Source organism: Indicator indicator, chromosome 11 (genome assembly GCF_027791375.1).
Source record: "Indicator indicator isolate 239-I01 chromosome 11, UM_Iind_1.1, whole genome shotgun sequence".
Taxonomy (NCBI): Eukaryota; Metazoa; Chordata; class Aves; order Piciformes; family Indicatoridae; genus Indicator; species Indicator indicator.
Window position 1 is genome coordinate 33,870,367 of NC_072020.1, and position 23,370 is coordinate 33,893,736.

Genomic DNA, 23,370 nt, shown 5'->3' on the forward strand with positions numbered 1-23,370 from the left:
TAGGGCACTTGACACTGTCTCAAACTGATTCCTCCTGGAGAAAATGGATGCTCGTGGCTTGGATGGGTGGATACTTCACTGAGTGAAAAACTGGCTAGGTGGCTGGGTCCAAAGAGTGGTAGTGTTAAACCCACTTGGCAGCTGGTCACAAGTGGTATTCCCCACTGGGGCCAGTTCTCTTTAATATCTTTATCAATGATCTGGGCAAGGGGAGTAAGTGTACCCTCATTAAGTTTGCAGATGGCACCAAGCTGGGAGGGACTGTTGATCTGCTGGAGGGTAGGAAGTCTCTACAGAGGGACCTGTACAGGCTGGATTGGTGGGCCAAGGCCATTTGTATGAGATTCAACAAGGCCAAGTGGTGGGTTGTGCATCTGGGTCACAACGCTACAGGCTTGGGGAGAGTGGCTGGGGTTGTTTAATCTGGGGAAAAGGAGGCTGAGGTGAAACCTTAACGCTCTTCACAACTACCTGCAAGGAGGTTGAGTGAGGTGAGTGTTGGTCTCTTCTCCCTAGTAACAGTTAAATTTCTGATTTGATAATGGAAAAATACTATTATATGTTCATTATATTATTTCCCCCAAATAATTAATAATTAATAAATAATAATTAGTAATTACCAATAGCTTCAATGTGAAAACCAGATGTGTTTGTCCATAGAATCATTAAGGTTGGAAAAGACCTTTAAGATCGTCGAGTCCAACCATAACCCAGCTACTATGACCACTAAACCATGTCCTGAAGCACCACAACGACAGCTTTTTGGTGACTCCACCACCTCTCTGGGCAGCCTGTTCCAGCCCCTCACCACTCTCTCACTAAAGAAGTTTCTCCTAAGATCCAACATAGATGTCCCCTGGCATAACTCAAACCCATTTGCTCTCATCCTGTCGCTGGTTACTTGGGAGAAGAGACCAATGTCAGCCTCAGTCCAGCCTCCTTTCTGTAGCTGTAGAGAGCAATGAGATCTCCCCTCAGGCTTCTCCATGTCACTATGGTATATTTCAATCCCCATGAAGGAAACCCACTTCCCTTTCTCATCCAAAGTATATGAACAAAATCTAAGTCTAGCTCAGGCATTAATTCCCTCCCCAAAAGGAAGTTTAGTTCTCTGAACATCATGTGCAATAGTCAGTTCTGGAGTTTAAAATAGTTCAGACACAGTAACAAAACTGTCATATACTTACTGTTGAAAGCCATGACATAGCAGCTCATTACTTTCTGTGCCTTTTCCAAAATTTACTGAAGTGGAAAGTTTCCACTGATTACATGAGTTTGGGAACAAATTGTGCATGCCTTTGAAACAGATAAGTTTCTGCTTAAGGAAAGGTTACAGGAATATGATTCTATTTTGAAAAAGTAAGAAAATGGCAGTTTGAAGAGATTTCCATGTACCATTTTTTTGCTGGAAACCCATGTACTTAAGACTTAAAAAAAAAGGCTGATATCTCAGAATCATCTGCTTACCAGATTGCATACTTTTCTTCTCTGTCTTCTTATAAATGACATAAAGTCTCATAAATGACACTATTGTATATTTAACATTTAAAAATATTCTAATGTCAAGAAAGAAAACAGGCAATTATTTGACTAATGTTTCAATATTGCTAATATTTTGCAAATATTTTAATTAAAATTATTCAGTACAGCACTTAAATGTAAGTAAATTCTGGCATTTGCATTGCAAGCTTTAATTGACTTCTTTGACTTAATAATAAATACTTCTTTTTTCTCACAGTAGATCACAAAACTTCTAGAGGTAGCTCGTGAAGAATAGAGAAATGTCTGGTCTTCATGACATCAAGTAAAGGCAAATTATTCTGGCCCATTTAATTTTTGTTGGTTCCATCCTGTATTATGCTGAAAGGCCTCCTCAGGCAGCCATCCACAGTTCAGGAGGTTCCTCCAGTGCATTGATGATAACTTCTTGACTTCTTGATGCAAATGGTGGACAAGCTGACTAGGAGAGGAGTACTGCTGGATCTTATATTCACCAACAAGAAGAGTCTAGTTAAAGTGGTGAAGGTTGAGGGCAGCATTGGCTGCAGTGACCATGAGATGGTGGAGTTGAGGATCTTGTGTGGTAGAAAGAGAATACCAAGCAGGATTAAAACCTTAGACTTCAGCAGGGCCAACTTTGGCCTTTTCAAGAAACTGCTGGGGGAAATCCCATGGGACAGGGAACTAGAAGGCAAAGGGGCCCAGGATAGTTGGTTAACATTCAAGAATCTCTTCTTCCAAGCTCAGGGCCAGAGCATACCTACAGGTAGTAAATCAAACAGTGGAGCCAGGAGACCTGCATGGTTAAATAGGGAACTGCTGGGCAAACTCAAGTTGGAGAAGAGAGTCTACAGATCAGAGAAGGAGGGGCTGGCCACTTGGGAGGAGTATAAGACTATAGTCAGAGGATATATGGAGGCAGCTAGGAAAGCTAAGGCCTCCTTGGAATTCAACCTTACAAAGGAAGTGAAGGACAACAGAAAGGGCTTCTTCAAATACATTGAAGGAAAAAAATATCGCTACAGGCAATGTATGCCCAATGCTGAATGAGTTGGATGCCTTGGTGACAGAGGATACAAAGAAGGGGGACTTACTGAATGCCGTCTTTGTCTGTACTGCTGGAGACTGTCTTCAGGAGCTCCAGAGCTCTGAGGCCCCAGAGGAAGTCAGGGTAAAGGAGGAAGGTAATGGAACAATTTATCCTTGATGCCATCTCAAAGGCGTATCAAGGACAAGAGGGTCATTAGGAGCAGTCGGCATGGCTGTACCAGGGAAAAGTCATGTTTGACCAACCTGATAGCCTTTCATGAGAACATAACCAGGTGGATAGATAATGGTAGAGAAGTGGATGTGTTTTCACTTCATTTCAGTAAAGCATTTGTCACCATCTCCCACAGCATCCTCACAGCTAAAATGAGGCATTGTGGTCTAGATGATTGGTTAATGACATGAGTTGTGAACTGGTTGAAGGAAAGAATTCAGGAGAGTTATGGCCAATGGGGCAGAGTCTATTTGGAGGCCTGTATCTAGTAGAGTCTCTCAGGGGTTGTTACTGGGAGCAGTGCTGTTCAGTATATTCATCAACAACCTGGATGAGGGCACAGAGAGCACTGTCAGCAAGTTTGCTGATGTGTGCTGGTTTGGGGCCAGACAGATCCTCTCTTGCCCCGAAAGGGACAAAAGAATGACACACACACAAACGGATTGGAGAGTGATGGAAAGTTTAAATGGAAAAGCAATTGGTGAAGCTACAGAAAACTACAAAGGATAGAGCCAAGAATATCCCAAAAGCACACAGAACTCCTCACAGAATTCCCAAAGTTTCCTAATTCTTCCCTTCTCCCCACCTGAGGGTAAACCCAAACCCCCAGGGCTCTTTCTTCCCCCCTCCCACCGCTAGGCAAGTCTCAGGCTGGCCAGGTCTGAGACTGCCCCCCCCTCCATTCTCCTCCTGGCATTAGGCCTAGACAGGCCTAAGTGGCTTTGAGGATACTCCCCTGGCATTACCCGACAAGAGAGAGCATCTCCCATGGGAGCAGAAAGGGAAGAAAGAGGAAGAGGATGACTCTGCAGATGGCTTTATAGGGCGCAGGATTTATGGGTAGAAATACGCCGTTTCCTGTGTCCACCCCTATTGGGTGGGCACCTGGGACACCAGAGGTGTATCTCATGCAGCAGTGGCAGGGGGCACCCAGCCTAAACTGCCACATGATGACACAAAAGTGGGTGGAGTGGCTGACACACTGGAGGGTTGTGCTGCCATTCAGTGAGACTTAGGCTGAGAGTTGGTGTTGTAGGGTTAAGATTTGCTCTCCACCCCCCAACAATCAGAGATTCACCCCCTAGAATAGAGGGTTACCTCCAGAATAAATCACCAGACTAACTCAGAGAAAGGTTTGGAAGCCAAATGAAGCTATATTTACAGAAGGTGAGCTAAATGTGAAATTATATAAGGTGATAAAACATGTACAAAATATATTTACATATATTTACAGCTCAACAATCAGAACTACCTCCCTGGGAAGCCCAGTAAGAGACTGATTTGCCCCCTCACCCAAGGGGAGGAGAGAAGAAAGGGAAAGAGAGAGAAAGCAGAGAGAGAGAGAGAGAAAGCAGAGAGAAAAAGAGCCTGCTGTTAGCCATAACAAGAATGTCAGCCAAGGTCAGTGGAGCCAAAGCCACTGTACTACAAAGTATAAGATTTTCAACAAGCCAGTGAGATGATATACACCTAGCTAATATTATAATTCTGTGTCCAATCCCTAACATTATTTATCCTTTCAATATCTTTATTCAAAGTCTCTGAAAAATTCCTACTTACAATCAATACTTGACTAGGTACTAGCTCTAACTGTAACAATTCACCCCTTATACATCATTCCATTGTTTGTATTAAGTCATCCATCTAATTATATACAATATCTATGTGATGAGCAGTAGAAATTCAGGTTTCAGTTCATTCTCCATTCTGGCTATCTCAAATGTAGGTTGATGCAAAGGTTCAGGAAACAGTCTGTCTCTCAGCAGATGAGACAACAACAGGATCTTCCCAGGTGACTCAGAGTTTGTGCTTGTGTACTGCAGATTCCTGTTGTGAATAACGAGGAGGATGGTTACTAATTTATTAATTATGAGATATAAATTATGAAAATAATTTTTATTAATTACTAAAATTATTAATAACCGATTAATCACTTTTTAATATATTGATTCTAATGCACAGTTGTGAAAATATGTTCCATAACTGGGTTAGTATATACAATTTGACCCAATTAGAATATTTACAGAATCAATTTCAGTTAAGGGAATAAAGGGTGCAGTTCTTCTGCTTGTCCACTACATGGAGATGCTTGGTGGCTGCAACTATGTACATAGACATTTACAATGCTATCAAGAGGCAATTCAAGCTGGAATATCATGCGGCTAGGCACGGGCGCTTTGAATTGAATGTTACTGAGTGTTGCACATGTGAAAAGATACACTGTGTCTTTCAAAATGAGGCAAGTTGCTGGGTTATGTTGGCTGCTCGCTGTCTGTCTGCCTAGGGCTTGTACACCCGGGCGGGGAAAGGCTCCTAGGGCTGAGGCTGCAGCTGAATCACTGGCCTCCGAACAGAGACACTCTTTCTCCTCCTGCCTCCATGGGAGAGGCGAGGCTTTCTTTCTCCTCCCGCAGCCATGGGAGGGGCAACTTTTCACCGATCGGTGGCTTCCCTTGGCAGGATGGTTCCACAGCGTGACTATGGCAGTGGGGGCTGGCAGAATCGGTGATGGTACCCGGTGGGCGGGGTCGGCTGTCTCTGATCCCAGAGACAGGCTTTGGAGTAGGGGGCAGTGGAGCAGTGCTACCCCTTGGCTTGAAGTAGAGATGACAATGCCGAATCTGTTGGTGACTGCTTCCCATTTAAGGTTATGATGCAGTCCTTGGTTTGAACGCAATGGAGAGGATATCTTTCTCTCTTTCTTTCTCTCAGGAAATCCTGGGTTACTTTACCCTGATAGCACAGGGCTGTGGAGTGGCGACAGTGGGCGGCTCCTTTATCTCCTGCGAACAGCAGGGCTCACGCAAGGCATATTGCTGCTGGACTACCTGGCTCAGGATAGTCCCTCCCCTTCTGGGCTAAAGCTTACCCTCGGGGTTCCAGTCCTCATTGAGACGTGACTGGACTTACAACGCTGGCTTTCGTAGCTTCAGCGAAGAGATCTCCTTTGCTGGTTCCTTGAGCAGCTCAGGGAGCTGTCTTCTTTCCGTATTGCTGAGGCCTCTAGTATGCTTGAATGTGGGAGTGAGAAGACTTAGGGGTGCTGCGAGCTTACGTAGTTCGAGCAAAGCGAGAGAGAGCAAAAGGAGAGAGCAAATTGGTAAACAAGAGGGGAATACTTATAGATTTCTTGAGGCTGGATCTGGCCAATGGACACACTTGTCAACAACCTGCTTTAACCTATAGAAAGGGTGAAGCTAGAATTATGCCCTTAGATGGAAAGAGCATGAGCATGCCATGTGATGGGTGCATGTAGTTGTTTACCCCTTAAAAACACATGTTGGCGCCTGGGCCTTTGTCCTCCTCTCCTGAAAGGAGGGTGGAAAGGAGAGACTTGCCCAAACATGTTGGGACAAGTTTGCTGGTATTTGGGGCCATAATTCTGGGCACAGGGTGCCTTCACCACACCTAGCTGTTGTCCACATATTTCACATGGAGCACTCTGCCATAAGCACCAGGTTGGACCATTCTCACTTGCAGCTATATACAGAATGTTCTTAATGTCCGGACCAGTTTGAACAGGTCCCAAACCATGGCATGGACTACTTCTTGCCTTTTCTGGTCAAAGGGTGCTTTTTGTTCAGGACCACATTCAAAATTGTTTCTCTTTTGATTCACATCATCAAGAGGTTTAACAATCTGACTGTATCCAGGAATGTGCAGTCTCCAAAATCTCACTGCACCCAAGAAAGATAGAGTGTCCTTCTTATTCACAGGATTTTCCATGATGGAGACTTTGTTTATCACATCCAGAGGAATGTGACGGTGACCATCCTGCCACTGCACTCCCAGGAACTGGATTTTTTTGGCAGGCCCTTTTACCTTGTCTCACTTAATGGCCAAACCAGCTTTCAACAGAATGTGAATTATTTTGTTACTTTTCTCAAAGACTTCTTCATCAGTTTTACCCCACATGATGATGTCATCAATGAACTGAATGTGTTCAGGGGCTCCACTTTTTTCCAATCCATCACAGATCACTGCATGGCAAATTTTTGAACTGTGTTTCCATGGGGCAAATGATTAAATGTATACTGGATCCCTCTCCAGGTGAAAACAAACTGAGGCCTGCATTTGTCTGCTATGGGAACAGAGAAGAAAGCATTAGCAATGTCTATGGTGGTGTAACCATTTGGCCTCCTTGGATTCCAGCTCGTACTGGAGTTCCATCATGTCTGGTACAGCTGCGCTCATGGGTGGAGCTACTTCGTTCAGGGCATGGAAGTCAACTGTCAGACGCCATTCTCCATTTGGCTTTCGCACAGGCCAGATTGGACTGTTGAAAGGTGAATGAGTTCTGGTTCTCTAACTGGCGAATTAGCTTATGAACGGGCATCAAAGAGTTACTGTTAGTTCTGCATTGTCTGTAGTGTACAGTCTGAGAAGCGATTGGCAGCTTCATATCCTCTATCTCATGCTGTCCCATAGCTGCAGATTCATCTGAGAGTTCAGGTCTAATAGACAGCCTTAATTTTCCCCCATCAATTTCTACAGTATCTATTCCAAAAGCCAATTTGTAACTCTTCGGATCTTTGAAATGCCCTTCTCTCAAAAAGTCAATTCCCAAAGCACAAGATGCATCTGGACGAGCTACAATAGCATGTTTCTTCCACACATTACCCGTTAGACTTATTTCAGCTTGTAACATAGTCAACTCTTAAGACCCACCAGTAATTCCTGAAATAGTTAAGGACTCTGTCCCTTTATAATTTGATGATACTAGGGTACACTGAGCACTTGTGAAAATCAAAGCCCTACACTTTTGAACCTTGGCAGTGCCAGGCCAACTTATATACACATTCCAATATATTCTGTTGTTTCCGTTATCCCCATCCTCCACCTAGCAGGAAGGAAGGCATCTCTAATTCTGAGCATTGCATGTATAGTTGGCATAGTGTCCAGCATAAGTGTTAGAACCATTGTTGGAGCAATTTGAATCTTTCTGGGAAACAGAGGCAGCTCCATTTTTGGTACTGTAACCTCTGGCTTTGCCAATCTGCAGTTCTTGCACTCTCCCCAGAGGAACAGAGGTGGGTTGACCATCCCACTTATTCATGTTCTCACCAAACATGTCACACAGGGTTATCCAAGGAGACCCACGCGACTGTTGCTGTCCTTCTAGAATTGGCCTAGTTTGAACTGGCCTCCTAGGAGGACATCTATTTCTGGCAGGAATGAGGACCCATTCGGAAGTGGAAGGAGTGGATTCATCCACCTTTGCCAATTTAGACGTGGAGTTCTTAAATTCCTCCTTCAGCTCCTTTGTGCCATTCCTTCTTTCTCCAGTCAGAGTTTTAATGTCTGAGACAAATAAAGTGCGTGTGAGACTAATCCTCCAACTGCCTCATTTGCTCAGTAAAATAAACTTCAGCAGGAGGCATTCTCCCATAGTTTGTTGCCACAATTCTGCTTGGCAAAATACTGGCATAGAAAGGAGGAGCAAGCTTGATGAGTTTCTTGGAGAGACCTGTTCCCACAGGAATTTTGTCAGGATTCTGTGTACTATAATTGCCACATTTTTTTTCTCTCACCACAAACTTCCACGAATGCTTGATGACTTCTTCCATTGTGGACCATTTCTGAGGGTTCCAGGGTAAATCATCCAAGGATAGCTACCACATCAGCACATCCAATAAAAGGCATACCACAGGGAAGCTTTACTGATGGGACTGCTCATGTAATTATCGATTCCATTATCTCTTGCAAGTGATCCCAAGAGTTTAGCAGAGCTGTTGCTGACTTCTAAAGCAGGAGCACCTCTGTCATAGCACCTTCCCAACCAACTCATTAACAGTTCAGTTTCTCCTCTGAGATAAGCTTTTCTTACATGCCTAATTTTCTGCCTGGGTGCGTCAGCCATCTGTATATCATCATCTTCATCTGAGTCATCTTTCCTGTTAGAAGCCTCCCTTGGATCTCCCTAAGTTTATAAATACCTTCCCTGCTTCTGGGTCTCTCATCAAAATCTTTACCCTGTCCTGCACCGTCGTCAGCATCTGTCTGTGGTTTCACTAACTGAGCAATATCTCTACGACTAACTTTGTCTTCCTCCTGATCTCCTTCCCCAGATATACCTTGTTCAGCATCACCCTGATCATCACCATCTTTCTGGGCTTGCTGTCTTGTCCTTAATGGAGCAAGGAAAGCTGTAGCCTTAGAAGTGCCATCTAGGGTCTCATCCAAAACCGGTCCGTTTGTCTTTTGTTTTGCTTTACGTGGAGGTGGAGTTGGGGCTGGAGCAGAGGGGACCCTTCCTGCAGCCGCTGCTGTTTCCACAGAAACAGGCACTGCTTGGGAACTTGCTGCTGATCCATCGGACCCAGGCAGGGCTGGCACAGAAGCAGCCTTAGCAGGCACACCCTGGGCAGACCCTCACACAGCTGCTGGACCATAACATCAACAAACAGAAGTGCCAATGGGCAGAGGACTCTGGTCTCTTTCCTCTGTTTTTTTGGTGTGAATGTCCAGACAATAGGTTGTAGTCAGTGTGGTAGTCGCCCAAAATAGGTGATCCCAAAACTGGGAAGCAACTCTCTTTTGCTGTGTCCATTCACCTTCTGGCAGTGTTTGAGGAACTAGACTGTCTGTGTCCTCTCTTTCTAGGCTTTCTTGCTCTTTCTCCCTATGTCCTGTTCCTCTCTCCTGTTTCCTTGTGCCTCCTCCTGTGCAGTGAGTCATCTCAGTCCTGTCCTGTGACAGTGGAGGCTTCCCTCCTTGAACTATGTTTCACAGACATCCTGTATCTGATATCTGCTCTAGTTTGTATAAAACTATCTTGAGTATCCCTGCTGCAGGATAGATGTTCACCAAATCACAACATTTAGCAGAGCTGGGCTTGGACTGAGTTCTGCTTAGCAAATTACTTCTTTTCTAAGTATTTTTCATCTGATCAACACAAATGAATGATTTCCCTGAGCTGAAGGGTTTGCAGGTATAAAGGATAGACTTTGCCTTGTTCCAGTTTTTGTTTGTAGGTGATAGCTCGCACACTGATCAAGGTGTCCTTTCTCCAAAGTTCTTCATTAGTGTTGCAACGCTGCTTGTATGGAGAAAGAACCCAGACTCCCCAGCCTTGCCACAAGTGTATGATCTGGAGTATAACAGCAGGAAAATGGGCTGGGTTTCCAGGATCACTATAGTAAATCTTTCTAAGCTGTGCCAGCACCCATCTGAAACTACAGCAAGACTTCAAAATGAGGCACTTAGCTACTCCTGCAGGCAAACACAGTCCCTAGGTTCTCACAGAAGAAACAATTGCTATGACCCTTAGCCCAGTTGTTATGTCTAACCTGAAGTCATGTCCAGAAAGCAAAGGGAATGTGTCGCTAGATCAAGAAGGCATCAGACTGCAAAAGAGTTTTTTGCCTCACCAACTTTTGTCTGAAAACTTGTTACCAGTGATCCAGGCTGTAGTGCATGCTTTACAGCATTTTTGGTCAGCACTGGGGGGAAAGTCAACCTGGAAACAATTGCAAGGCTTGGGTCTGCAGCATTTTATGAATTGACATAAGGTTTATTATTGTATATTAATGGGTTGGTATTGAGACAGAGATTTATTGGAATCATTCTTGTATCAAATGCTTCTGCCAACAGAAGGACAGATTTAAGACCTGGAGGGTATGGAGGATTATTTCAATGTCATGTACAAGTTTGGCAGCTCTCTTTACTTTATCTGCACTCTTGCTGAGTCCATAGTCTCCAAGACTGGCTCCTTGCTGATTATCATTCACTTGCTGTAAAAGGGTAATTCTCCCTTACAGAAGGATTTCATTAATCATTGTTTATATAATACAAATGACAACAATAGTTATGACTTACTCTTTCCTTTAAACTAGATAAAAATCTTTGTTTTTTTTCTTTTCAGAGTCGCTTTTCTGGACATTTGGTAACTGCAGCAAGTAAATTGCAAAACTACTGACCGAGTAATGGAAATACTAATATATCTGAGGTGACACAACTACCTCTGACTTGGGCTACTCTTTTCTCTGTATGATACAGATTATTTCACACACCTTTCCTGTGTTGATCTCCCCTTTTCCTCCATACAACTTATGACAACAAGGATTCAAAGGCCTCCTGCAAGCATTATCATTGATCAGGAATTTCACAAGGATCCAGTGATTACTTCTCAGCTGCGTGGAGACCTGTGCAATCCAATGGCCATTTCTGAAAATTGCTGCCTGTCAGCAACAATGTCTGTCAGGAGTAGTTCTGCTATTTTGTACCTTTCCCCCTTTCCCTGCTATCTAATTTTCACTTCCACTTGAAATATTTTTGAAAGCCATCCTCCTGCTGCTGTTGTGCATCATCTTTTATAAAACTGTGCCTAAAAAGAAAATTAGTGTTTTTTCAGCTTTCTGCTCTGCGTGTTTGGCATCACCTTCACACCAGTCTCACTCTCTCATCACACAGCCTAATTTCTTGTCCCTTGTACACAGCGACAAGGGCAAGTAAAACTGTTCTGATAGCCAAAATGCACATTTCAACTTAAACATTAAACATTTACAAACACATTTAAGGACTCGTGTCTTGTGCTGAGGATCTATCTTTCATAAATTCTTTGTTAAACATCACCTCTGCTCTTATGTATACCCTGACCTTTGCAAGGCACCTGGGTTGGGTTCTCTTGCCTAATTTACTCATCTAAAAGGCACTCAAGCACTGAACACAAAGTAGCTACATAGGTGCCTTCTGCAGTCAGTGGGCATGACCATATGCAGAAAGCAAGCCATCTCCTCCTAAAATACAGAATCATAGAATTATTTAGGTAAGAAAAGACCTCTGAGATCATCAAGTCTGACCACCAAAACACTGCCAAGTCCGTCACTAACCATGTCCCTCAGCACCACATCTGCACGTCTTTTAAACACCTCCAGTGATTATGACTTCACCACTTCACTGGCCAGCCTGTTCCAGTGCTTGACAACCTTTTCAGTGAAGAAATGTATCATTCTGGTCAACCTAAACCTCCCCTGGTGCATGAATGCTCCATTTTGTGAATCTGCCTCGCTCCACAGACTGTGCCAACAGCCTAGGTGTCTACAACCAAATGGTTTACTCTTCTCCAGATAAAGCTGGGTGAGCTACATGCTCCCTGGTGTTTCATTGGATTTATTGTCTTGATTGAGATAGCTTTACTGTTTCTTTGGCTAGCCTGCTGTGCCTGTGATAACTATACACAATCTGGTTTCTTCTGCTGGGTTTTGTCTCCTGCACATAAATGTTAACCTCTTTAGAGTAGGAACACAGAGTAGTCCATGGGCTTTACTCCTCAACCTCCCTCTCTCCCCCCTCAAAATGAAAAGAAGAATAAGGAATCCATCTGGTGCCAACAAACAATCATTTAGGCAATCTCAAACAGCTAATTTACTCAGCAGAATTTATGACATCTGTTCATGGGAAAAATGCCAAAAACTCAGACTGACACTGGAAACTCTTACTCTCACAGTTAGTACTATTGAGGGGAATTAAAAGATTTATATAAATCAATAAAGGTTTGAAAGTGTTGAGAAGACATGCAAAAACAAGAATTCCTTGAATCAGTAAGATTTGCTGAACTCAGACTTTAATTCACCATCTGCAAAAGTGGCCCAATAAAGGCGTACTCAGATTTGCCACCCAGTCGTTACAGCTCCAGATTGTGCTATGTGATAGCCCATAATTGAATAAATACATGGTAGTTCTGAAGGGCTGTGCAGGAATATGGGGAGATTGCTTTCCTTACTGCTCTTCTAGTGAAATTTCATGTATTTGAACAGTTTATAACTTCAAGCTACATTTACTCATTTTCTCATTATGTAATTAACAATTCTGAAGGCAGGAGCCAGAAACAATACCTCTGGGTACATTGAACAGGAAATACTTAAACCTTCAGCAGTAAAAAATCAGTGTCCTTTGCAGAATGACTAAGGCTATAGCAACTTTCCTCCTGTAGTTGGGCCACAGCACTGTGTGAGAAATGCATCTCTCTTCTTTCTTCCGTTTCTTTCCATTGTCACACTGCTGTCATGTCATTTGAAATATATTCTTTGGTGCTCAAACACTCCTTGCAGGATTTCTGACATAATAACTTGATTGCTTTATATTTACTTTTGCATCTATTTTTAACTTAGGTAATGCAGCTCGTTTGAGACTGAGACCTCTCCCTGTATGCACAAGTATATAGATCAGCAGAAATCTTAAAGGATAAGAATCCCTGCTTGGGCTTTTCCCAGGCTATGAGTCAGTCCCTGATAAAAAGGACCTGATCCTTGGAACAGAGATGTCCATCCTGATCCTGAGCGAAGCAAAGTACAGACTTTGCTATCTGTGTGTAAGACTGAAGTATTGCCAATATCTACACTTTCTTTAGGCAAAGCTCCCATGAGTAGGGAGGTTGTGTAGTACCTACTGGCTCTTTTAATAAAGGAGGCTAGGGGAAAAACCCTAATCAAAGAAAACTCTGATGAATTTCTCAGCAAAATCTCTCAGTTCCTCATGTGAGCACCTTAGTGCACATAGCTTGTCCTGTAGGGCAGTAGGAGAGGTGCAAAGAATCCCAAGCTGCTGCCTTTAAGAGTTTAGTTAAGGCTGGCCACAATTGGACAGCTGGGGAGGCTGTAAGAGCAATCCAAGATGCTTTATTGATGGAGCAGTATGAAGAAGGCTATAAGCCCCTTGGCCTCTCTAGCAAAGCTGCCATGCTCTTGCTTGGTCAGTGCCTCAGATTGCACTTTTTTCATTACACCTTTTTTTCTTTTTTCCTCCTCTGCCATGTTAGGACTTAAGTATTGAAGTGAAAACAACAGACACATTTCAAATGAGGCACATGAAATTTCCTTGCCAAGTCTCACGAACAAATTACAAGGTCTGGTGAAATGTGACACTTAGTAGCTATTAGAACTGTCAAAGGAATCATGCTTCTGGGGAATCAGAGGTTGTCAGGGTTTAGGCATACATAGATGTAGAAGCAGAAAAATAATGTAACAGAATAAAAATTTACTGTTTAATGAATTTGGGCACAGGATGTTTTCAACCTATCCTGTAGGCAGAATGTAAGAATAACACAAATGCAGCCTGACACAGATGATAACTATCATAGCCCATGCTAAGCCATTACATGAAAATCCCAATTTATAATTAATACTGACCCATCTCTTGCAGGAGGAGGTCCTTTCTTGGGTGCTTTCCAAGTCACTGTTCATGGCCCTAGACACAAACTCACTGCAGAGTCTCACAAAGATTTCTTGATTCAGAAGCAGGAAGGATAAAACAATGTAAAAGCCCTTTTAAAGCACTGGCTACAGTACCATGCATCAAGACTGTGCTTGTGTTTGTGCTTATCCTTGCAACACAGAGCTGTGCGGTCTGTTGAGGCAGAGCATGGACAGACAGCTTCTAGCACAGAGATTCCTAAGAGCCTCATTGGCTCCAGAGAGATATTTCTAAAATAAGTTGCCTCTTAAACTTTGCAAAAGTCTTAGAGCATCGATTTTTGCTGCTTCCCTTACTAATGGAGGGTGGATCTGAGCAGCCTGTTCTCTACAGCAGGCTATAAGAACTGAGATCCCTCACATGCTGTTGAATTAAACACAAAATACCAAAAAAGGTCTGAATGCTTCCAGTTCTCCCCAGTTAGTTTTAGGGTCCACCAAATGCTGTATGAACACCAATAAAAGTACACCTGGGTTTCTCGAGGTTTAGGAGTGGAAACAGCCATTTAAAGCTGAAGTTTACATAGAACAGGGTTTCAAGTCTTCAGTCCCTTTTTCACAGGAATTCGATTGACCAAATATTTCTGTCAATGTGCCTGCTCAGATGAGTGTGTTGTTGCTGCTTACTGGGTTATGTAAGGGACGATACTGCAGTGGAGGCACTGAAGCGGGAAGCCTGAAACGTTCCAAAAAAACAACTGAGATTTTGTGTGCTGCTATTGTTGCAGCTTAGCCACTATTTTTAATTTAACCTGTGTAAATGAACATACTTACCCCTGTTTAAACAGTCTGCTAGTCAAAAATAAAAAAAAAAACCAAAAAGGATTCAGGCAGTGCTAGTGGGATATAAAAAATGTTAGATTTTAAACACATTTATTCCCTGCCCAATCAGGAGAAAGCTGGGAGACCATGTGGCACAGCCATGTCTGCATTATGCAATAGCGTGATACTTGGCGCTGGAGGGAAGTACTCGGCTGGAGAAAGCCACCTGAAGCTGGCAGCTCTGCTTGCATAAACCAGAAATTAGTTTCGTCAGTGGTGTTAATGGAATGAATTGTTTAAAAAAGTGTTAGCCCCTACCGTATCCTTATTGTTTTATCAGTGTCTGATTTCCTCAGCATATTCTTAAATCTATGTATTTTTTACCAAAAGGTTATGGAATGGTTTAAAGGCAATTTTTGGGGAAAATCTGGTAATTACTGCCTCAGTTATGTAAGTGTGGGATATAGCAATATTACTGTGAATATTCCACCTGAGTTCCTGGAGTTTACTATTCTGGTAACTGAAACTTATTTTGGTGGTTTGAATCTTACAGTGGTCTGTTCACTATCCCTGAATTTGTTATTTTTTGGTGGCTACAATAGGGCTATTTTTAGCTTTGTGGAAAGAGAGCTGTAAGACTGAGCAAGCTTCAGGTGGAATTTTTAACTTTTCTGCAGGCAGCACCAGGGAGCTAAGAGTTCATGCAGAAACAGCTTCACAATACAGCAGGGGAGGAAGCAGGACCACCATGGCTTGGGGCAAGTGAGCTAGTCACCAAGCTAAGAAACACCAAGCCTTAGAACCTTTAAAAAAGAAAAAGGGGTATGCAGATGCCCCCACTCCCACTGACTCAGAGGTGTGGGGTCAGGAGGCAAAATTATTTCCTTCAGTACTGATTATTATGGAGGGAAGGAAAGTTGTGGGTGGCAGCAGTGCCAGCAGAGCCTCCTCTATGCGAGGACAATGGCAGCTGGCAGTGCCGGCAGTGCATCCAGGGCTGGTGGCAGCAGCGCCGGCAGCACTGGCAAAAGTGGCAGCAGCGAATTCAGATGCAAGTGGTGACAGTTACAGAAAAGTCCCTTGGACAAACGAGGTGGAAGAGCTTACCCTTGGTGTTTCCAGTCTAAGTCAATGTCACAGTTTGTATCTACTTGGGAAACTTTGGCAACTAAATCTGCCTGATGGTTGCGCTGATGTTCCTCAGTAGCTTTACTCTTTCACACATGTGCATGAATGTGTCTCTGTTTCACTGGAATTTTCTCAATGTAACAAAATAATTTGCATTCTGTTGAAAGCTGGTTTTGCCATGAAGTGACACAAGGTGACTGCAAAAGTAATCCAGTTTCTGGGAGTACAGTGGCAGGATGGTTGCTGTCACATTCCACTGGATGTGATAAACAAAGTCTCCACCATGGAAAATCCTGTGAATAAGAAGGACACTCTATTTTTCTCGGGTGCAGTGAGATTTTGGAGACTGCACGTTCCTGGATACAGTCAGATTGTTAAACCTCTTGATGATGTGAATCAAAAGAGAAACAATTTTGAGTGTGGTCCTGAACAAAAAGCAGACTTTGACAAGAAGTAGTCCATGGCATGGTTTGGGAGCTGTTCAGACTGGTCTGGATATTAAGAACATTCTGTATATAGCGGCAAGTGAGAATGGTCCAACCTGGTGCTTATTGCAGAAATACATGGATGACTGCTATGTTTCTCAACTAGAGGATACAAAGGCTCAGAGGAGAAGTATACTCCAAGAGAGAAAGAAATACTGACTGCCTATGAGGTAGTAAAAGCTGCTTCTGAAGTAATTGGAACTGAGTCACAACTTCTTTTAGCTCCCAGATTGCCAGTTCTGAATTGGATGTTCAAAGGTAAAGGTTCTTCTCCACGTCCTGCGACAGATGCTACGTGGTGTAATTGGATGGCAAAAATAACAGAGTGAGCTTGAATGGGAAATCTTGAAAGACCTAGTCTGGTGGAAGTGACCACAAATTGGCCAGAAGACACTGACTGCACAAAACCTCCAGAGGAGAGAGTAACTCGTGCTGGGGAAGCTCCTCCTTGCAGTGATCCGTCTGATGATGAAAAGAAATATGCTTTGTTCACAGACGGTTCCTGTCGTCTGGCTGGAAACAAGCAGAGATGGAAGACTGCAGTGTGGAGTCCTACACAAAGAGCTGCAGAGGCAAAAGATGGAGAAGGAGAATCCAGACAATTTGCAGAGGTAAAAGCTGTCCAGCTAGCTCTCGACATGGCTGAACAAGAGAGAAGGCCCATGCCTTCCCTGCACTGATTCATGGATGGTAGCCAACGCTCTGTGGGGTTGGCTAAAGGACTAGAAAAAGAATGGCTGGCAGAGAAAAGGAAAGCCTATTTGGGCTGCAGATCCGTGGCAAGACATTGCTGCTGGCATTGAGAGAATCCCAGTGAAAGTGAGACACACTGATGCTCATGTGCCTGAGAGCAAAGCTACTGAGGAACAACAGCACAACCATCAGGCAGATTGTGGTGAAGGCATCCTATGCCCAGAATTATGCCCCCAAATAGTGGAAAACTTGTCCCAACATGCTTGGGCAAGTCCCCTCTTCCACCCTCCTTTCTGGAGTGGGGAACAAAGGCTCAGGTGCCAACCTGACTCCTAAGGGGTAAACAAATATATGCACCCATCGCATGGCATGCTCACGCTCTCCCCAGGGTAAGCTTTAGCCCAGAGGGGGAGGGACTAGTCCAACATTTGCTACAGCTATAAGCAGCTGACCAAGCAGCCACGTGCCTTGCATGACCCCGCTGTTCGTGGCAGATAAACAGAACTACGCACTGTCACCACTCTGCAGCCCTGTATCATCAGGGTAATAGAAGCTCCAAACTTCCCAAGAGACACCCTCTCCTTTGAGTTCAAGTCAAGGACTGCATTGTAACCTTAAATGGGAAGCAGTTGCCGAGAATCAGCAGTGTCAGCTCATTTCGAGCCGAGGGGAACCACCACCCTCCGGAATCAGAGATGGCCGACCCTGCTGTGCAGGACCACTTCCCCAGCACCGATCCTGCCAGCCCCTAGTCACTGCAGTTGTGCCGTGGGACCACCCTGTCAAGGGAAAACTCCAACTGGCAGAAAGCCTTGCCCCTCCTGCAGAGGTGAGAGGAGAAAGTAAGTCACTGTCTGGAGGAAAGCCCCCCCACAGCCCGCCAGCAACTCAGCCACAGCCTCAGCCCCAGGCCAGCCCCAAGCAGGCAGATTGTGGATAGCCAGCTTGACCCAGCAACTTCGTCACTGCAAACAAAGATACAGTGTATCTTTTCTATCTTTTCATGTGCAACACTCGCTAACATTTAGTTCAAAGCACCCGTGCCCAGCCAGGTGATATTCCAGCTTGAATTGCCTCTTGATAACATTGTAAATCTTTCTCTGTGTATATAGTTAAAGCCACCAAGTGTCTTGTCGAGTCACCATCTTGGACAAGCAGCAGAAGTTTGTTCCCTTAATTAGAAATTCGTTCTGTAAATATTCTAATTGGGTCAATTTGTATATACTAAACCAGTTATGGGATATTTCTTCACAACTGTGCATTAGACTCAATATATTAAAATAGTGATTAATTGGTTATTAATATTTTTGTTAATTAATAAAATACTTTTCATAATTCATATTTCATAATTCATACATTAATAATCTCTCCTTCATCACACAGATCTGGCTGCAAAGGTTTCTCAGGTAGATACAAACTGTGATCTTGACCTAGACTGGAAACACCGAAGTAAGCTGTTTTTAGCTTGGTGGGCTCACTATGTGTCAGGACATCAAGGCAGAGATGCAACCTACCAGTGCGTTTGTGACAGATCCATTGACAGATCCATGGATGCTATCACACAAGTCATCCATGACTGTGACATTTGTGCTGCTATTAAGCAGGCTAAGCCAATCAAGCCCTTGTGGTACGGTGACTGATGGTTCAAGTACAAGTATGGTGAGGCCTGGCAGATTGATTATATCACTCTACCTCTTTCTCCATCTGGTAAACAATATGTTCTGACTATGATAGAGGCAAGCACTGGATGATGGGAAACTTATCCAGTTCCTCATGCAGCTGCATGTAACACTATTCTTGGTCTGAAAAGACAAATCCTGTGGAGACACAGTACTCTAGAGAGAATTGAATCAGATAATGGAACTCATTTCAGAAACAATCTCGTAAAAAATTGGGCCAAAGAACACAGTATGCACCAGCTTCAGGAAAGATTGAATGTTACAATGGTTACTGAAAACCACCCTGAAATCCATCAGGGGTGGAACTTTGAAAAACTGGGACAAATATCTAGCACAAGCAACCTGGTTGGTAAATAGTAGACATTCTGTCTGTTGAGCTGGACCTGCATGATCAGATTTGTCACAAAAGGTAGAAGACAGCAGACGTGCAATGATGCCAAAACCTCAGCTCCATTGACATTGTACAGTTTAGCCTCCAAGTACAGGAAAACAATTTCCATTTTAGGAGGTTCGTGGCTTGCTAATCCTTGTATAAGGTATATGCTACAGCTCAAAGTAGCATTTCAATCTTCAACATTGTTTGTTGGTCAAAATGTCTGACTTCCTTGTTCATGTTCATCCTTCTGAAGATCCATACACCCCTCATATGGGATATCATGCTTGGGTGGCAGAAGCAAAGCTGAAGTTAAGAGACTAGACTTAACGGTTTGTTTCTCTTTCATACTGTTTATGTTTAGTTTGTACCTGTGGCAGGAGGTTGCATACGCCCAGAATTATGCCCAAAATATACCCATATGTCGTGCTCCTTTTCCCTGCTCCTTTCTGGAGTGGGGGGGATTTTAGTGCCAAACAAACAAAGAAAACCTTGTGCCAGTAAGTGTGGGTAAATAACCTGCCCTGTTTCGCCAATATTTGGCGAAAGACCACGTTATTGGTTAATTACTCTGTATAGAAGTTTTGCTATTGGCCAAGAATTGGTTTTGGCAAAGGCTAAATTCAGGTTGTTTTGGTAATCAAGTGCTGGTGCTGTGTTAACTCCATGCTTCGCATCACCAGAAAGCCTGCTGTGTTCTCGATCCGCGAACCACTTGCCCTGAGATCCGGACCGCAGAGCAGCCACTTGCCAGAGCACAGTGCTGTGCCTCCCATGAATCACAAACTAAGCTCAGCCACTGCCGCAGCTTGACACTGAGTAAGAGAAGAGCAGTAGCCCTGTGTGCACCGCTCATTCTGGACTGCTACAGCCTCGCAAGCCGGGATATCCCTTGTCCAGCAAACAAGCCATTCCAGCTCTGCCTGTGAGATGTGGAGGATGTGCAAACCCTGAGGGGCAACGCTTTCCCCTGAGCTCAAAACCCTTTCTCCAGCAAGATGCCCCACAAACAGAGACTGCAAAAGTCTCTGAAAGTTTCCCCCAGAAGGCACCAGTGACTTTTACTCTGACAAGGACAATGACCATGCAGCACAGTGTTCCACGTGGCAAGCGCCATTGGTTTTGTTTATTACGGTACATCCATGGCATAATTTCTGGATTACAAACACAGCGTCCCAGAAAGATTCTGGAAAATCCTACATTTGTGAGTAAACAAAATATTTTCTTACAAAAGTTTCTGTGAAGGTTTGTGCCAGCCACTTGATTTTGCGGACACACCAGCCACAGGCCAGTTCTCTCTTCCAAACTAAAAGCTGTTCCTAAATCTTGCAGTTGGTTTAAATTGTTCAAATTACTGGTAGGCATATATATACACATTCTGTACAGAAGGTTCTTTCAACTGAATACCCAGACCTGTAAATATTTTAAATAATTTTAAAATATCTCTGCCACTTATTAATAACTGCAATATTTATACCAGTACCTCAGGCTAAAATACAGCAAGTGCTCTCATCACCTGATGATCCCTCCACAGCAGAGAAAGGGAATCAGGAAAAAGAGAGAAGACCCATATAGGTTGAAATGAAAACAGATTTCATGAAACAGCCAAATCAATACCAACGAGAATGCAAAATATATAGTTATACTCAGCTCAGAAAAGTGCAGCACCACTCACAGCCGCAATATCAGTCCTCAAGAGGAACAGGATAAAGAAGAACATAAGCAAGAAAACCTAGCAAGAAACTTCCCACCTTCTCAGCAAACTTCTTCCTTTATACTGAGCGTGATGCTCATGGTGATACACCTGTGAGCCAACTGGAGCCAGCTGTGTGGCTGACTTGAAACTCTTGATGGCCTTCAGCTCACAGCAGGCCTCTGATTCTGTCTTAGCAAAACCAGGACATATGCTTACAGTGCCTTTCACTTGTTAATGCAGAGTGAAAGGAGACAGAACCACTGCTGTTCCATTAGTCATAAACTGTCTCTTTTTCCTAGTGCATCCATTAATTTTAATTTATAGTTGTAATATATGCTATGATGTATTTTTCTGGCCTATCTTTTTAAAGTTAAGTGCTAGAGCTAAAGATTCTTTCCTTTGAAAATCTCATTACAGCCATCAAATGTATTATTATAAGAGCTTAACATTATATTAAAATGCTTGGTGTCAGTATATCCTGACCTTATAAGCATCTTTTCAGGGAATTTGATAATAATATGCTTCTACATCCCATTCTACACAGACTCTGATTTGACAGGTTCACATGCAGTAAGGTTTATTGATTTATTATGTCATCAACCAAACCAGATGGCTTTTGTGTCAAAGGAAAGCCAGTTCATACATGATCTTACTCTTATTTCTGTTATCATAACTAAGCTCTTAATTATTTAGGAGTCTCAGCAATAACTTTCTAATCCTTCATCTGTAATTGTGTGGCAGTTTGAGGCTGGCTGCCTGCAAGAAAACCACAAAGTTACAGATCTCCAGGAGCTAGAGTGTCCAGGAGGTGTACTGAAAGGTATAATCTTTTGTATTTCTTCCCATAAATCCTGCATCCCTAAAAATCTTGCTGCAAAGTTATTTTCTGCCCTTTACCCTCTTCTCTCTCCTCCCAGGAAGATGTCCAGATTACTTCCTGCAGAGAAGTGAGGTCTGGTTGTCAGTCTTGGCGATGCTGCCAATTAGGCTGGGGCAACTTAATTGGGGCCTGGAGGTGCCAAGAGTTGAATTTTGTGCTGCATCACAATGCCTTTGTGGTATGGAGGGCAGAGAAGCCTGGGGGGGGGGGGAAGGGGGGAGGTGGGAGGGGGCATGAAAGCCTGGGTTGGTTGGCCTGGTGTAAAGGGAGTTTTGTGTGAAGCTTTGGCTTAATGAGCTTCTGTGTTAAGCCCAGACTATGGATTTTGTGTATTTTATATGCTTTGCTATGCTCACCACTATAGAACTGTAGCACTGTAGTTTGTAAGTAGCTTTTCCATTAAAATTTTCCAATACTATCCAATCCTTTGTGTGAGCATTATTCTTTGCCCCTTTTGGAGCAATAGAGCAATCTGTCTGCTCATTAAACTACAACGAATTGCTAGAAATCTAGAAAAATATAATTGACCCCAGGACATAGCTAGGACATAGTCCTGAACTAATGAATCTAAAATGGTTTCTGGACTGTGCAGAGCTTCACAATCTTGCACACTGACTGTGCACACATTTAGCTTAATTAGTTTCACAGGCTGCATCTCCTAGTGTCTAGTATTTTGTTTTTCATAGAATATGTTTACTCAAAGAGTAGATGCTATGCAAAGATGTATGTTGAGAAAAGGCTTAAGTTGTAGAAGTTGTTCTCACTACAAAGTTAAATTGTAATCTACTTTGCATTAACTCTTCTTGTGCTGTCTTGAACAAAAGCATCTGCATAAAAAATTCACAGAGTTATCACTTTAAGGTGTTAACTCTCTACCAAAGACAACAGGAATATGGTGCTGAGAAGACTTGAAGACTTGACTTGAAGAAGACTTGAGAGTCTCTAATGTGATTCTAGTGCAAAGCATCAGGTACTATTGGAAATTGCTAAGTCACACACCTGTCTTGTGCTTTTGCGTGGGAGAAATTCTGTGACAGGACCTATTTCTGTGTGTAGTATATAGAAGGAACATTGTTGCGTCTCTTAGCGGTCCTACTTAGCAGTCACAAGCTGGGGATGCATTCCATCCAGTAGTAATGGTTAACATTTTAGTGAAAAATTCCTTTATGTTTTCCTGGGATACTGACAACTTTTGGCTGAGGTTTGACGATTCTAAAAAATAATGATAGTACTGAAAATGGCAACTGATAGCTTCCTTTCTTAGGTGAACACAACACATAGTTTCCTCAGTCTTATGGTTTTCATTTCCCTCTCACAACAGAGCTCTCTGAAGCTAATGTCTATCTTTCATAAACATCAGACAATCACATCTGTTTATATTTGACTGAGGTACAGTTCAGCTGTTTATCTACTGCTTTTTGCTTCTCTGGGCTGTTTCAAATCTCCATAGAACTGAAGTTGCTTCTGAGACAGTGACCACTGCTCCATGGCAACTAAAAATAAAAAAACTACTCCCTTCTTTAGATTTTGAACCTATCAGCCTCAAATAACATTTCAGGCAACACAGTTCTTACATTGTGAGAGAAAGAGAAGAATCCATATTAGTATTTTTCCTGCCACTAAGATTTTATAATCTCTTTTACATCATATCTAAACCAGTTATTTCTTAGTTATCCCTACTCTATAAACTTTCATTACTACCTTTTCTAGGTCTGCGGTGG